This window comes from Sorex fumeus, unplaced genomic scaffold (genome assembly GCF_029834395.1).
Source record: "Sorex fumeus unplaced genomic scaffold, SorFum_2.1 ptg000034l, whole genome shotgun sequence".
In the NCBI taxonomy this organism is placed as follows: Eukaryota; Metazoa; Chordata; class Mammalia; order Eulipotyphla; family Soricidae; genus Sorex; species Sorex fumeus.
The window spans coordinates 35399609-35412655 of NW_026606091.1; the positions used below are offsets into that span (position 1 = coordinate 35399609).

At 44.3% G+C, this 13047-nt stretch overlaps 1 protein-coding gene across 1 annotated transcript in view; it reads left to right on the forward strand.

The window, feature by feature from the left end:
- INVS (inversin) overlaps positions 1 to 13047 on the forward strand; it is a 144469-nt gene that overhangs the window by 116266 nt on the left and 15156 nt on the right. The gene's annotated exons all lie outside the window — the stretch shown is intronic.

Below are 13047 nucleotides of genomic sequence, written 5' to 3' on the forward strand. Positions count from 1 at the left end.
CCTCAACATGCTGGGAATCACTTCCATGATTCTGTTTTATGCCATTCTACTTCTCTAAGCCTGAGTCTCACATTAGTAAAATGAATAGATTGGGGGGGGGGGAGGTAGGGGGGTTCGGTGTGGTGTTTGGGCCTCACAGTAGTGTTCAGGAACTATTCCAGGCTCATTGCTCAAATGCAACACCCCCATCTCTGCATGCCGTGCTGAAGATACCATCCAGGATCAGCAGGATGCAAGGCAAGTGCCTTAATCTGTATACTATCTTTCTGGTTCCATGAACAAAAGATTTCTTAAGCAGGATGAATTTGGGGATTTTGTGAATACCCTGAAATTGCATACAGTATATCATGAATCCTGACCAGAGGTGCATGTGGAGACAGAGACACTCTAGATTTTCTATTGCAGTCTCAAGGAGGGTCCTCAAATCACACAAAGAGATTTGAAAAATATTGGACTAAATGATATTTGAGGTCCCTTCCAGATCTCACATTCTCTAAAGTCAAAGGTTCACAAACACATGACATTTTTCTTTTTCTCATGAGAGGAAGTCAAAGACCAAATATTACTAGGCCTGTTACTTAGGGACAATGAAAAGATAGAATCTGACAGACCCCCTGGATACAATACAATTCCAGCTGAAAAGGTTAAAGCTAAACCTTTTCTAGCTTGTAAGGCTCCCTCTCACTGGAAATGTTCCAGCAGAAATTGAATTGTCATCTCTCTTGGATAAAAGATAAGGAATTTTTAAAATTGTGTAAAGAGCAGGTCTTCAAGATCTCTTTCAAGGTCATGAGCACTGGCTTGTGTGTCTTTACCCATGCTCTCCCCTGGGCCTGAAATTGCCTTCTCTCACTTATTCCCTCTCTCATTTTGACATTCTTTCTGTGTCGACTTCCTCCTCTTCGAGCTTCATTAGTGACAGCCTCCCATGTCCTCACATATTTCTGAGTGAATACCTCCTTGAAGTACTAGCACTCATCACATCTCCATTCACCATCTGCAGGAGTGTCTGGGCCTCATCCCCCCAGACATTCCTGCAGATCTGGAATTTTTTTATTTCTCTCCTTATCACCAGTGCCTGTGTGTGCTTGATACTTAAATAGCAAATAATCAAAAGCATATAGTAAATGATGTACATATAGTCAGTGATCAAATCACATAGTAAATGCCAGTACAATGGATCTGAGAACTCATGTAAGTGAATTATCTTTCTTCCTAGGTCTTAGTATGCTCCCCTACATGTCTCCAGTTAAATGGGAAGGGTTGGGCCAGATATTCTTCTGGGCCTCCTTCAATTCTAATACTTGGAATCTCTGTATGTGGACTGCCTTCATTTATTTCTGTTAATCAGTGCAGCAAACACTCTTACGTGTCATTTATCCTCACATTGTATGTTGGCACTTACACGTTTTTATGCATTTGGTTTTCAAGTTCCTCTGTTTTATCATGAGCCTATTACTGTTTAACAGGTTTGTGACAGTTATTTGTTCTGATTTTTTTTTCAGCTGGTTGTTTAAGGTCCCACCTAGCAGTGCTCAAATGCTACTCTTGGCTCTCTGCTCAAGATCATTCTAGAAAGTTCTGAAAGACCATGTGGTGCTGAGGATTGAATTGGGTTAGTTACATGCAATGCAAACACCTTAACCCCTGTAATACCCTACAGTCCCCTTTGTTCTAATTTTTAAAAGAATTATAAGAACAAAGCATTTCACCATTGCATATACTTGATCATGAGATTAAACTTCTGTAAATCTTAAAATCAACCTACTTAGAAGCCTACCAGACTCAGGGAATATTGAAAAAAGTAACTATCCAACATTTTGATGAGTTAGAAAAAGTGGATTTTCAAGGTTTATCCCAATAAGCCCTTATATGTGTATTCAGGTTGTGAATTTATAAAAAGATTTTGTATATTTCTTGTTTAACAATATTTTGATGCACACAGAACATCAGACACATATGTGATTTCACATTACCCCATTATACAACAAAGTAAGATTTAGAGTATTAAAAAAAATTAGTCTTAAAAAAAAGTACCTGTGAGGGGCTGGAGTGATAGTACATCAGGTAGCCTTGCTCGGGTTCAATTCCCAGCATCCCATATGGTCCCCCAAGCACCGCCAGGAGTAATTCCTGAGTGCATTAGCCAGAAATAACCCCTGTGCATCGCAGGGTGTGACCCAAAAAGAAAAAAAAAGTACCTGTGAAAACTGAAGTTCTGTTAAATATTGTGGTTTATTTTTACTTTAGAATATAGTTAATTTAAGTGTTTTGCATACATATATGAAGTTATTTTGCTGACTCCTTCCTGCTTCTTGGCATGTTAGTTATCTCTTACTACATTATGAATTACCCCCTAACATAGTGGCTTACAATGAAAATTCAGTATCTCACTAAGTTCTTGGGAGTCAAGAATTTGAGAGAATTAGCACAGAGTAGTTCTGGATCAGTGTCTCTTGAGATTGAAATCATGACGTTGCACAGAGCTATCTCCCATGGAGGCTTTCTTAGAACTGGAAAATCTACTTCTAAACTGGCTGTTTTCATCGTCCACATGGATATTGGCAGGAGGCCTCAATTCCTCCACCCGAGTGACTGCTACTTAAGAGTAAGGAAGAAACGCCAGTGTCTCTTATGATCTAAAAGGACCTCCCTTATATATCACTCATCTATGAAATACAGAGAAACAAAATGAGGGAATAGACAATAAAGAATGATGACAAATTCTTTTCCTTGGATTACAGAACTGGCAGCCAGTTCTGGAGCAAATATAGGTGTTGGGAAGGTAGAGGATAGACTAGAAATAACATCTGAACATTGGTAGGAGGTCTGAGACACTTGGGTGGTGTTGATGGTGCAGTAACTATACATCAAAACCCCAAACGCCAACACTATTGAAACTTGTTACCTAGATTTGAAAAAATAAAAACAAAGACCTCGTGGCAGATGGATAGTACAGCAGGGAGGACGATTGCCTTGCACACAGCCAACCTGGGTTTAATTCACAACAACCAATATGGTCCCCCAAGCCGTGCTAGGAGTCTTCCTTGAGTGTAAAGCCTGAGTACTGCTGGTTGTGGCCCCAAAAGCCTAAATAAATAATAATATTTTTTTCAAAAGAGATCTCCCTCAGAAGTCACACTCTCATTTATATAGGTTGACATTGTTTACAAAAGCCCTTTCTATTCAGCCTAAAAAAAGACAGTTTCTAGTGTAAAGACCAAGAGATTGTATCATCAGAATTCACTGGTGGTGCTGGAAACCATCATCTATCCTGTGACCCTCACAGTGTCGTATGATGAGAAGAAGCGTGAAGGTTCCAGGTGACCACAGGACTAGAACAGCACAAACTATTTAAGAATCAGGGTCCAGCAATCCAGTGGCAAAGTGTAGAGGTGAGATGTAGGGCTAGTGGCCAGTGTCCGAGGCTCACACCATCCAGTCCAACCCACATGGAATGGGGCTTTGCTTGAGGAAGGAATTCCACCACCAAGCACCTTCCCACAATAAGAGGGAAGTGTGTGAAGGCTGTTGTATGCTGTTGTATTTCATTCTCGAGGCATTAAAGCTCATGTATAAGAGAATACAAGCAAGTTTGTTAAAACCAAACAAATGTGTGCTACTTTTAGTATATAAGTGGGCTAGAGTGTAATAGGTTGTGCGGCCACATTTGCAGCCAGGCTCTCCAGAAAAAAATTTGTGGCGCTCTCTTCTGGGAGCTTTGGTTTATAGTCTCTGGATCTTGGCCGTTGATGAGGTGCCAGGGGCAGTTTGTGGGTGTGACTGCTAAGCTACTGGAAAACTGGGGAGCTGGGGGAGGAGGCCCAGTCCTGATCCAAGCGGGCTTGGAGATTTCAGTCACAGGGTCCGCATACCTGAATTTTTCTGCCAGATCCCACTTGGGTGAGGCTTGTCCAAGTGTGTGGAGGGTGGCCTTGAGCATGGCGGCAGTTTGGTTCTGGAGGTTTTTGGCTGCCAGGGTTCTCCTTGGGGCAGGGAGGAAAACTCAAACCCTGCCCTCTGAGGTGCCCCAGTGAAGACAGCCTGGCATGGAGTCAGGAAATTTTCGAGCACACATGCTCTGAAAGCACAGGTATCATTTCTGCTAAACTGTCTTCTTTCAAGCTCTTCCCAGAACTTGGCTTCAGTTTCAAGAGGACTACTCAGAATTCATGCTTTTTTAAGAGTAGTAATAATAATGGACCCTGGTGTGCAAAGCAGAGTATCATTTCCAAGGCAATTTCAGGGATATGTTCTCTTCTGAGCCTCATCGAAATGAAATAGATAGGGTAGGTTTACTGCCCTCATTTTAAGGATAAGAATATAAGTGTTAGGAGCTGGAGCAATAGTACAGCGGGTAGGGCATTTGCCTTGCATGCAGCCCACCAGGGTTCGATTCCCTGCATCCCATATGGTCCCCCAATTACCAGAAGTAATTCCTGAGTGCAAAACCAGGAGTAACCCCTGTGCATTGTCAGATGTGGCCCAAAAAGCAAAAAATATAAAAAGAATATAAGTGTTAGGGATTGTGACTTGCTTAGGTCACAGTTTATAAGACGCATGTTTTCTGTCATAATGCTTTTTAATTGCTTTTTTAATGCACCTTATCACATACCATAAGTTTCATATTTCGTTAGTTTCCTACTTGATACTATTATTTGTTGTCATTGAATAGTGATGATGTTGTATGTTGTATAGTGATCTGTTGTGTAACAAATCATTTGCTCAGGTATAATTGAGTTCTCCATGAGCATATGATCTATTCTGATTAAAGTTTCATTGAAACAAAACCATCTTCCTGAGAAAATACACACACCCTCTCTCAATTATAGTCGTGCAGTTTCTACAATGAGAATTTAAAAAATATCTATCTCTGACCCCAGCCCTGTTGCTCTTAGACTATCTATAATTCCTTGGAACTCTTGTCACACCCCAGATGGCTTCATTTCTACCCAGGTCCATTCACAGCACAACTTTTTCTCAGTTACTTTACCTCTACATAAAATTCATATTGCTGTGACACACACCCCCAGAAAAATAAAAAAGTAATAGTATCATTTGTATCTTCTGTAAGTGCTATACAGCTTACAGAGTTCTTATACAGGGGCTGGAGCAATAGCACAGCGGGTAGGGCATTTGCCTTGCATGTGACCAACCCAGGTTCGATTCCCAGCATCCCTGAGCACCACCAGGAGTAATTCCTGAGTGCAGAGCCAAGAGTAACCCCTGTGCATCACCAGGTATGACACAAAAAGATAAAGAAAATTCTTATACTTTAATTCATACAATAACTCAATAAGTAGGGTAATTCTTAAGCAGTGTTCTTAATCACATTCTCTAGCAAGATGAAATAACACAGGGAAGTTAACCTAATCAGAATCACACAGCTAGAGAGAGAGAGAGGTGACATGAATCTAAGTGACATGAATCTAAGTTCGACTTGAAGAGCTTCTGCTTAGCTCCGCTGGGCCAGTGCTGAAGGTCCTCTCCACATGCCAGCACCCAGCTGACAGGCCACCATGAACACTCCTGGATTCTTTTTTCTGATGTATACTCATAAGTATAACTGTTAAAGGGAGAACCAGGTCCTGAAGTCATCATTTCTTCTAGCCAATTTTATTGTTGGGTCAGAATTATTTCCAGTGATTATTAAGAGTAGAATCAAGCCTCCATGATTAATTCTGTAGCATAGTTCACTAAAAAGTTCCTGTTCCTCTCGAAGCTAGAATGGGACTGCTTACCAATATCCTCCTAAATTCTTATGCAAGAAAAATCAGGACTTTGAACAGGAATAATATTAAATCAAGGTCAAATCAGTACTTCCTACTTTGGACAAACTTGCAGGCTATTGAATGTAGCCTGCCCACAGGGCAGAGTCTGGCAAACTCCCCGTGGCATACCAAATATGCCAAATACCAGTAACAATGATGGGTCTCATTCTCCTAAATAGCCTTGAATATAATCTCAGGGCAAGGATGAAAGAGACGTTACTGGGGCCTGCTCGAGGCAATCGACGAATAACAGGATGATGAAATCTGAAATCTTTCAAATCAGTACAATAGGAGAAACTAACCAGACTTTTCCATGAAAGCCATTTTAATCACCTCTCTCAAACCTCTCTTAGGTCCCGTATTCATGGCAATGGAAACTTGAACATTCATGGAATGGGAAAGAGCCTGCTTATTTCTGCAGTATCTCATAGAATTAATTTCTTCTTGTCAAAACTGGGCAAGTACAACTCTCTGTGAAAGTCAAATCAGGTGGTAGAAAAAAATACATATCAACATCTAGGACTCAAACTGTGTGGGTCTAGAGGCTGGTCTGTGCTGTATCAGGCAGTTAGATGCACCAGTCTGAGGTGCTGAAGTAATTGGACTTTCAGATCATTTAAGTGATTGACCTTAAGCTCAGTATCAAAAAAATCTTTTGATTGCTTAGTTGTTTGGTTTGGGGTTTTTTTTTCCGAGGGGGTGAGGTGGGGGCTTGCAGATTGAGGTTGAAGGAGTGCTTAAAGCTTACTTCTGGCTCTGTGGTCATTGATCACTCCTGCAGATACTTTAGCATGCTACGATAGAATTGGTTTGACCCTGTGCAAGGCAAACAAATGCCTTAACTCCTGTACTGTTTCTCCGGCCCCTGACTGTTTTGTTTTTTATCGATCCCCCCTCCTTGTTTTTTTTTTTGTTTGTTTGTTTTTTCTTTTTGGGTCACACCCAGCGATGCTTAAGGCTGACTCCTGGCTCTGCACTCAGGAATCACTCCTGGAGGTGCTCAGGGGACTATATGGGATGCTGGGAATTGAACCCGAGTCAGCGCGTGCAAGGCAAACGCTCTACCCACTGTGCTATTGCTCTAGCCCCTATTGATCTCTTTCTTGACTGATTGTCATCCTAATAATTTGTTGAAGTCTTTGGGTCTTAAATCTGATATTTTAGAAAGTTACAGGACACAGGTTTGGCCCACAGTAGCTCCTCAGAGATTTGCAATAGGATGTGCCTTAAATTCTTTTCTCCTGAGGATGAAGTAGCATCAGTTCCTTCAACCCTTCCTTGGGAGACCCCCTATGCTGTTTGGTGCACAGAAACTAAAGCAGATTTTGTCTAATCCCTGATCCCCAGTTGACTTTCCTACTTTCTTATACTGTGTGCCTCTAGGGACCAGCAGAAATTGCTCAGAAAAGACAGTACAAACCAGACTAATTGGCAGCCCATCAAAAGCTTTGTCTGGCCAATTTCCATTAAATAATAAGACAGGGAAGAAGGGTGTGTGGAAGAAAGCAAAAGATGGGACTCTTTCAGGCATTAAGATTCTGCTGTGTTAGTAAGATTCCTGCTAAACTGTGACTCGCTGTATTGTGGATAGCATTTTATTTTTAATTATTTATTTAAATCAGAGTAGTACTGTTTCTTTTGCTGATATTTCCTAAACTTTCAAAAATTGGTTTATAATCATGAAGATTTAAGATCTTGGATCCAGAAAGATAGTACAGCATGTAGGGCACTTGCCTTGCACATGGTCAACCCAGGTTTGATCCCCAGCATCCTCTATGGTACCCCCAAGCACTGCCAGAGTGATTCCTGAGTGCAGAGCTAGGAGTAATCCCAAGGACGACCAGGTGTGTGATCCAAAAAACAAACAAAAAGAAGAACAAAAGTAGTAGGGCCAGGTAGGGAGCCTGACTGACCAAGCTTTCAATCTCCAGCACCCCATTTGATTGACCAAGCCCTGTCAGAAGTGATCTTTGAGTACAAAGTCAGGACTAAGTCTGAGCACCGTAGAGGGTAGCCCCCAAACATTGAGATGGACATTACAAGAAGAAGATGAGCAACTGAGTCCCATTCTAATTCTTTCTGTAGCCTTAGACACATCACTTACCTCTCTGCCTCTACTTCCTCATCCACTAAACTGAAGTGTCACCCTTGGTAACTTGAGATTCCTTCCTCATTGATCATGAGCAGTGTTTTGGAGCCCTTTGGCTCAGGGAGACATATACTTGTGTATACACATTTCTGCTCTCTGGCGCTGTAGCCCGCGTGTGCCTGTGTTTGTAAAGGCTGCTTTGATCTTAAGGCAGTGCTGTGGAGAAAACAGGTGCAGGTGTGCCTCATTCCCGGCTCTAGTCCCAGCCCCCAGTCCTAGAGAGCACCACTTCTCCAAACAGAACACAGCTCTAGAGGCTAGAGGGATGGTACAATGGGTGAGGTGCTTGCCTTGCATGTGGCTAACGTGGCACCCCATCTGGTTCCCTGAGCCTACCGGGTATAATCCTTGAGCACATGGCCTGGAGTAAGCCCTGAACACTGCCGGGTATGGCCCAAAACAAAACAAGCACAGCTCTAGGTAAGGGCATCATTAGGGGCTTTGTGCTCCCTGGATGAACAGTTGGCTATTTTCTCATTAGTGCAAAATGCATTCACTTTTTAAAAAAAAAAGTCAATTCACTCTCTTCATAACCTGTCTTGTGTATTGTGGTGAAGGGCTGGAGAGATAGTATAGTGGATAGGACACTTGCCTTGGATGTAGCTAAGGTTCAATCCCTGACATCTCAGGTGGTCCCCAGCACCACCAGGAGTAGTTCCTAAATGCGTAGCCAAGAGTAAGCCCTAAGCATTGCTGGATGTGACCCCAAAACAAAATAAAACAAAAATGCAAGGGGGAGAACTATAAAATTATGGTGGGCATGACGGAGTTATATTTTCTGGTGATTCCATTCTTTCTCCAGAATTTCCCCCTTCCCCTTCCTGCAGCCCAACAAAATTCTCCTTCTGTAGAAGCCTTCAGAAGGCAGCACCTCCTGCCCCCATGCCCGCTCTCCTTTGCTTTCTGGACCTCTTGCTCACTCTCAAAGGCCTGATCCCCCATCTGTCTTGTGACTAGTTTTGTTAGAGGTGTGGTAAAGCCCACAGTCGAGAGGGTCGCCTAGCAGCTGATTGGAATGGAAAAGTGAAGGTGTGTTTGGCTTCTGGAAAGCGTGTGGAATGACTGTTCAAGTCGCACAGTTGAATGGACCACCTGAAAGCAACAAAGCCCTTGTAGATGTCAAGATGTCAAGTTAGGCCAGCCTATGTGCACGTGCCTCTGTGTGTGTGAGTGTGTGTGTGTGTGTGTGTGTGTGTGTGTGTGTGCGCATCCAGCCACACTAGGAGGAGCACTGCACTTCCACCACCTGCCGGGAGCAAGGCTGGTTGGCCAGTGAGCAGCACTCCCTCTACCAGGATGATCCCACTGCAGCAGCACCTGCTCGCCAGCATCTCACTCACTGGCCAGGCCGTCCAGCCAGTCTGTTGGTTGCCTCCCAGCATACCCCAGTCAGTGTAGGCGAAGCCCATAGCAAAGTCAGCATGGAATAAAACACAAGAAAGCATCACGGGTGGGGGTGTGGGTGGTGTGGAGGGGTGAGGTAGCACCACCTGGCCCGCTGTTCCCTCTGGAGAGGTCTGAGAAATAAGCAAACCTGGATTCCAGCTCTGGGGTTTCACCACACAGGAGGAAAGGCCTCCTGTGAGGGGAAATAGTGGGCCCATGGGGATTTCCGTCAAAGTGTCAGCCAGACACAAACCTGTCCCTCGGGATCTCAGTAAGTTGTGCTTTGAATTCCCGAATCCCATCATCTCTTGGATCTCTTGGGGCCTTGGTATTTCTTTTCTCTCTCTCTCTCTCTCTCTTCTCTCTCTCTCTCTCTCTCTCTCTCTCTCTCTCTCTCTCTCTCTCTCTCTCTCTCTCTCTCTCTCTCTCAGCTCTTGCTTTCACATCTAGTTCTTTGTTCTGCATCCTGACAGATTGCTGTTGAGAAAGCACCTGGTGTGCACACGGTCAGTCCCGCAGAGAGTTGGCAGCATTGATGCACCCAGTTCCCTGTGGTGCTATGGCATGGTGACTATCCTGTTCTCATGAGCTGTCCTGCACAAGGTGTGGTCTCAGTACCGGCTACACCTGTCTAGCTGGGCCAGATCCCAGACCCCACCCCAGTGTGCCAGTCAGCCTGCTGGAACAGGCTCTGGGTTCAGCCAGCTCTAGAGACAGCCATCCGCCCTCCGCCTGGACCTGCTCTCTGAGGACCCAGCCTCACATCTTCTTTCTCTTCTCTCCCTTGTTCTTGAATCCTCCCCCTCCCGCACACAAGCAACAAATTGTTTGTCTCCTGCCACTGTGAGAGACCAAGTCTCCTCTCTGTCACTTCCTAGCCTAAAGGCCTGACTACCAGCCCTCGCTCCTGCCCCAAGCTTATTAGGGATTAGGGAGTTTTTTGTGTGTTTTTGGTCCACACTCGATGGTGCTTGGGGGTCACTCCTGGAACATTGCTGGGTTTACTCCAAATGGTGCTGGGGATACAATGTTGGGTCACATAGACTGGGGAAAACAGCTCAATTGTTAAAATACAGTACGTATGGGCCCTGAGTTCAATCCCCAGCACTGTGTGTTCCCACCTCACCCCCAGTACTGATTTTTTAAAAAAACAGCTCCCCCCCCCCCCGATGGTGGGTATAGTATTGGGATAATGTATGCATGAAAGTATCATTAACAGTACTCAAATCATGGTAACGGGGAGTGGAAGGAATTGAAGGCCAGGGAGATGATACAGGGTAAGGTGCTTGTTCTGCATCCATCAGATCTTGGTTTAATCCTCAACATCACATATAGTTCCCTGAAAACCTCCAAACGATCTCTCTCTCTCTCTCTCTCTCTCTCTCTCTCTCTCTCTCTCTCTCTTTATGGTCATTATAGTTTGCCGTACAGGTACAGTAAGTTTATCATGTATATCTCTTTACCATTCAAGCCCTCAGTACTTGTCCACAGTGCTCATTCCCAACTGTCATTGTCATAGCAGTCCCTTCTCCTAACTGCCCTCTCCTCTTCCCCCATTTGTGACAAGCTTCCAACCATAGGCCTCCTCACCCTTATTTCCATTGTCTATGGGTAATAGTTTCACGCTTTTTTTTATATCCCACAAATAAGTGCAGTCATTCCATGTCTGTCTGCTCCTGACTCATTTCACTCAACATGGTGCTCTCCATGTCCATCCAGTTAACCCATTTCTAAGCAAATTTCATGACTTTGTTTTTCCTGACAGCTATGTTGTATTCCATTGTTTAGATGCACCATAGTTTCTTTATCCAGTCGTCTGTTCTTGGGCACTCAGGTTATTACTTTTGAGCAAGAATTAGCCCCTGAGCACCTATACGTGTGCCCTTCCCCCAACTAAAAGGGAAAAATAGGGCTAAGGAGCTAGCCTTAAGGGTTAAAGTACGTGGTTTGCACACAGGAGGTCTGGGTTTGATTTTCAACGCCATTCAGTTCCCAAAGCACCACCAGGAGTGAGCCATGGCAACAAGCTAGGATTAGCCCCTGATCACTACTGGGTGTGGTACAAAGCAAACAGAAAAGAATTTGTTAAAGGCTAAGAAATAAAATATTCAGCCGTGAAACACCATCAAATGTGTGAATAAAGACCACAGCACATTTTGTATTAAACTATTATTTGGATTTGTTACTTTCCAGTTTGTTCATTCCAGTTCATGGTCATGGGTGACTGGGGCCTTTTCCAACATGGGACGACCCTGGCAGGACGTCTTCCTGTCACAGGGCACAGCCCACACCTCACCCACCTACAGAAGGACTGTTGGCGTGGCTGTGAACCCAATGTGGTTGGGCAGTGGAGAACCAGTTGTTGGCCTTGCAGATCCTGCAGATAGTGGCCCTGGCCAGGAATCAATTGTTTCCACTCATCAATGTTCTCATGAAATTAGTTGATTGGAGAGGTTTCACCATACTGCATATTGGTGGCCTGCTGTGAGTAACAAACTCAGTTCATAGAGCCAAAGAAGCAAAGTGAGCCCAGCTCTTCCAACCTACATGCCTTAGTCCGACCTTCTTTCTACAGTGCTCATTCCTGGCAAACTCGTACACGTCTATAAGAATCAACAGCAAGGACTTTCCTTTGGATTTTTCTAGGCAAACCTCATCAGCACTTCCACTGCACAAACTGTTACCATAAAATTTCTCAGATTCTGTGGTAGTTCTTGGTTCTCCTAGCATCCTAGGCTCCTCAGGCAGAGTCGAGCTCTCAGTTCTCATTTCAGCATCACTGAAACATAGGAAGCTCGGAAAAATGTTGAGTTTCCCTCGTCCTTTTTTTCCCTTAGAAATACCTATTAAGTAGAGATTCCGGTCAGAAAAATTCTGTCCATAACTCATCCCCTTCATCTTCTAGCACCTCATCTCTCTCTGGACCTGGGCCTCACCCCCCATCTGCCTTACACTGCCACCCACTTCTCCTGCCCTCTGCTGCTATGTTGTTCCTCCCCCAGGGTTCTAGCTTAGCCACCAGTGATTAGTGTATGACTTTTGGTATTGGTTTGGTTTTTTGTTTGTTTTTGCACCATATCGAGCACTGCTCAGGGCTTATTTCTGGTTCTGCACTCAGGGACCACTCCTAGTGGGCTCAGGGGACCATATGGGGTGCTGGGGGTTGAACCCGAATCAACCACATGCAAGGCAAATGCTCCACCCACTGGACTGTCATTCCAGCCCCTGGCTTTTTTGTTAGTTTGAGGAACCTGCTTGGCAGTGCTGAGGGGCTATTTCCTGTGAGTGGCTGGGGATGGAGGTTATTCATGGCAGTGCTTTGAAGATCTTGCAGTGCCACATATTGAACCCGGACTTCCTGCACTCAAAGCAGATGCTCCAGTCCTCAGAACTATCTCCCTGACTTGCGTATCTGACTTGTTGACAGTCATCCCACCTTCTGAACCCCGTCTGCAGTAGCAGTGGGGCTGGCTCATTAGCTCAAGCTCCTAATGGTAGAGTTATGACTCACAGGCATATTATAATCAATTTTAAGATGCTCTGTAATTTTTTTCATGGAGTCATTAAGGCTTGACAATGGTCCTTTTTTAAATAAAAATAAAAAATTAGAGGCTATTCTGTTGGGCTCAGTTGGACTCAGAGGTACTTTCTGATGGAGGAGGAAACAGTGGCTTCATGACAGGCAGCCCCAGACGTCACACAGCAGGTTGGGGATCACCATTCCTTGGGACAGTGCCGCAC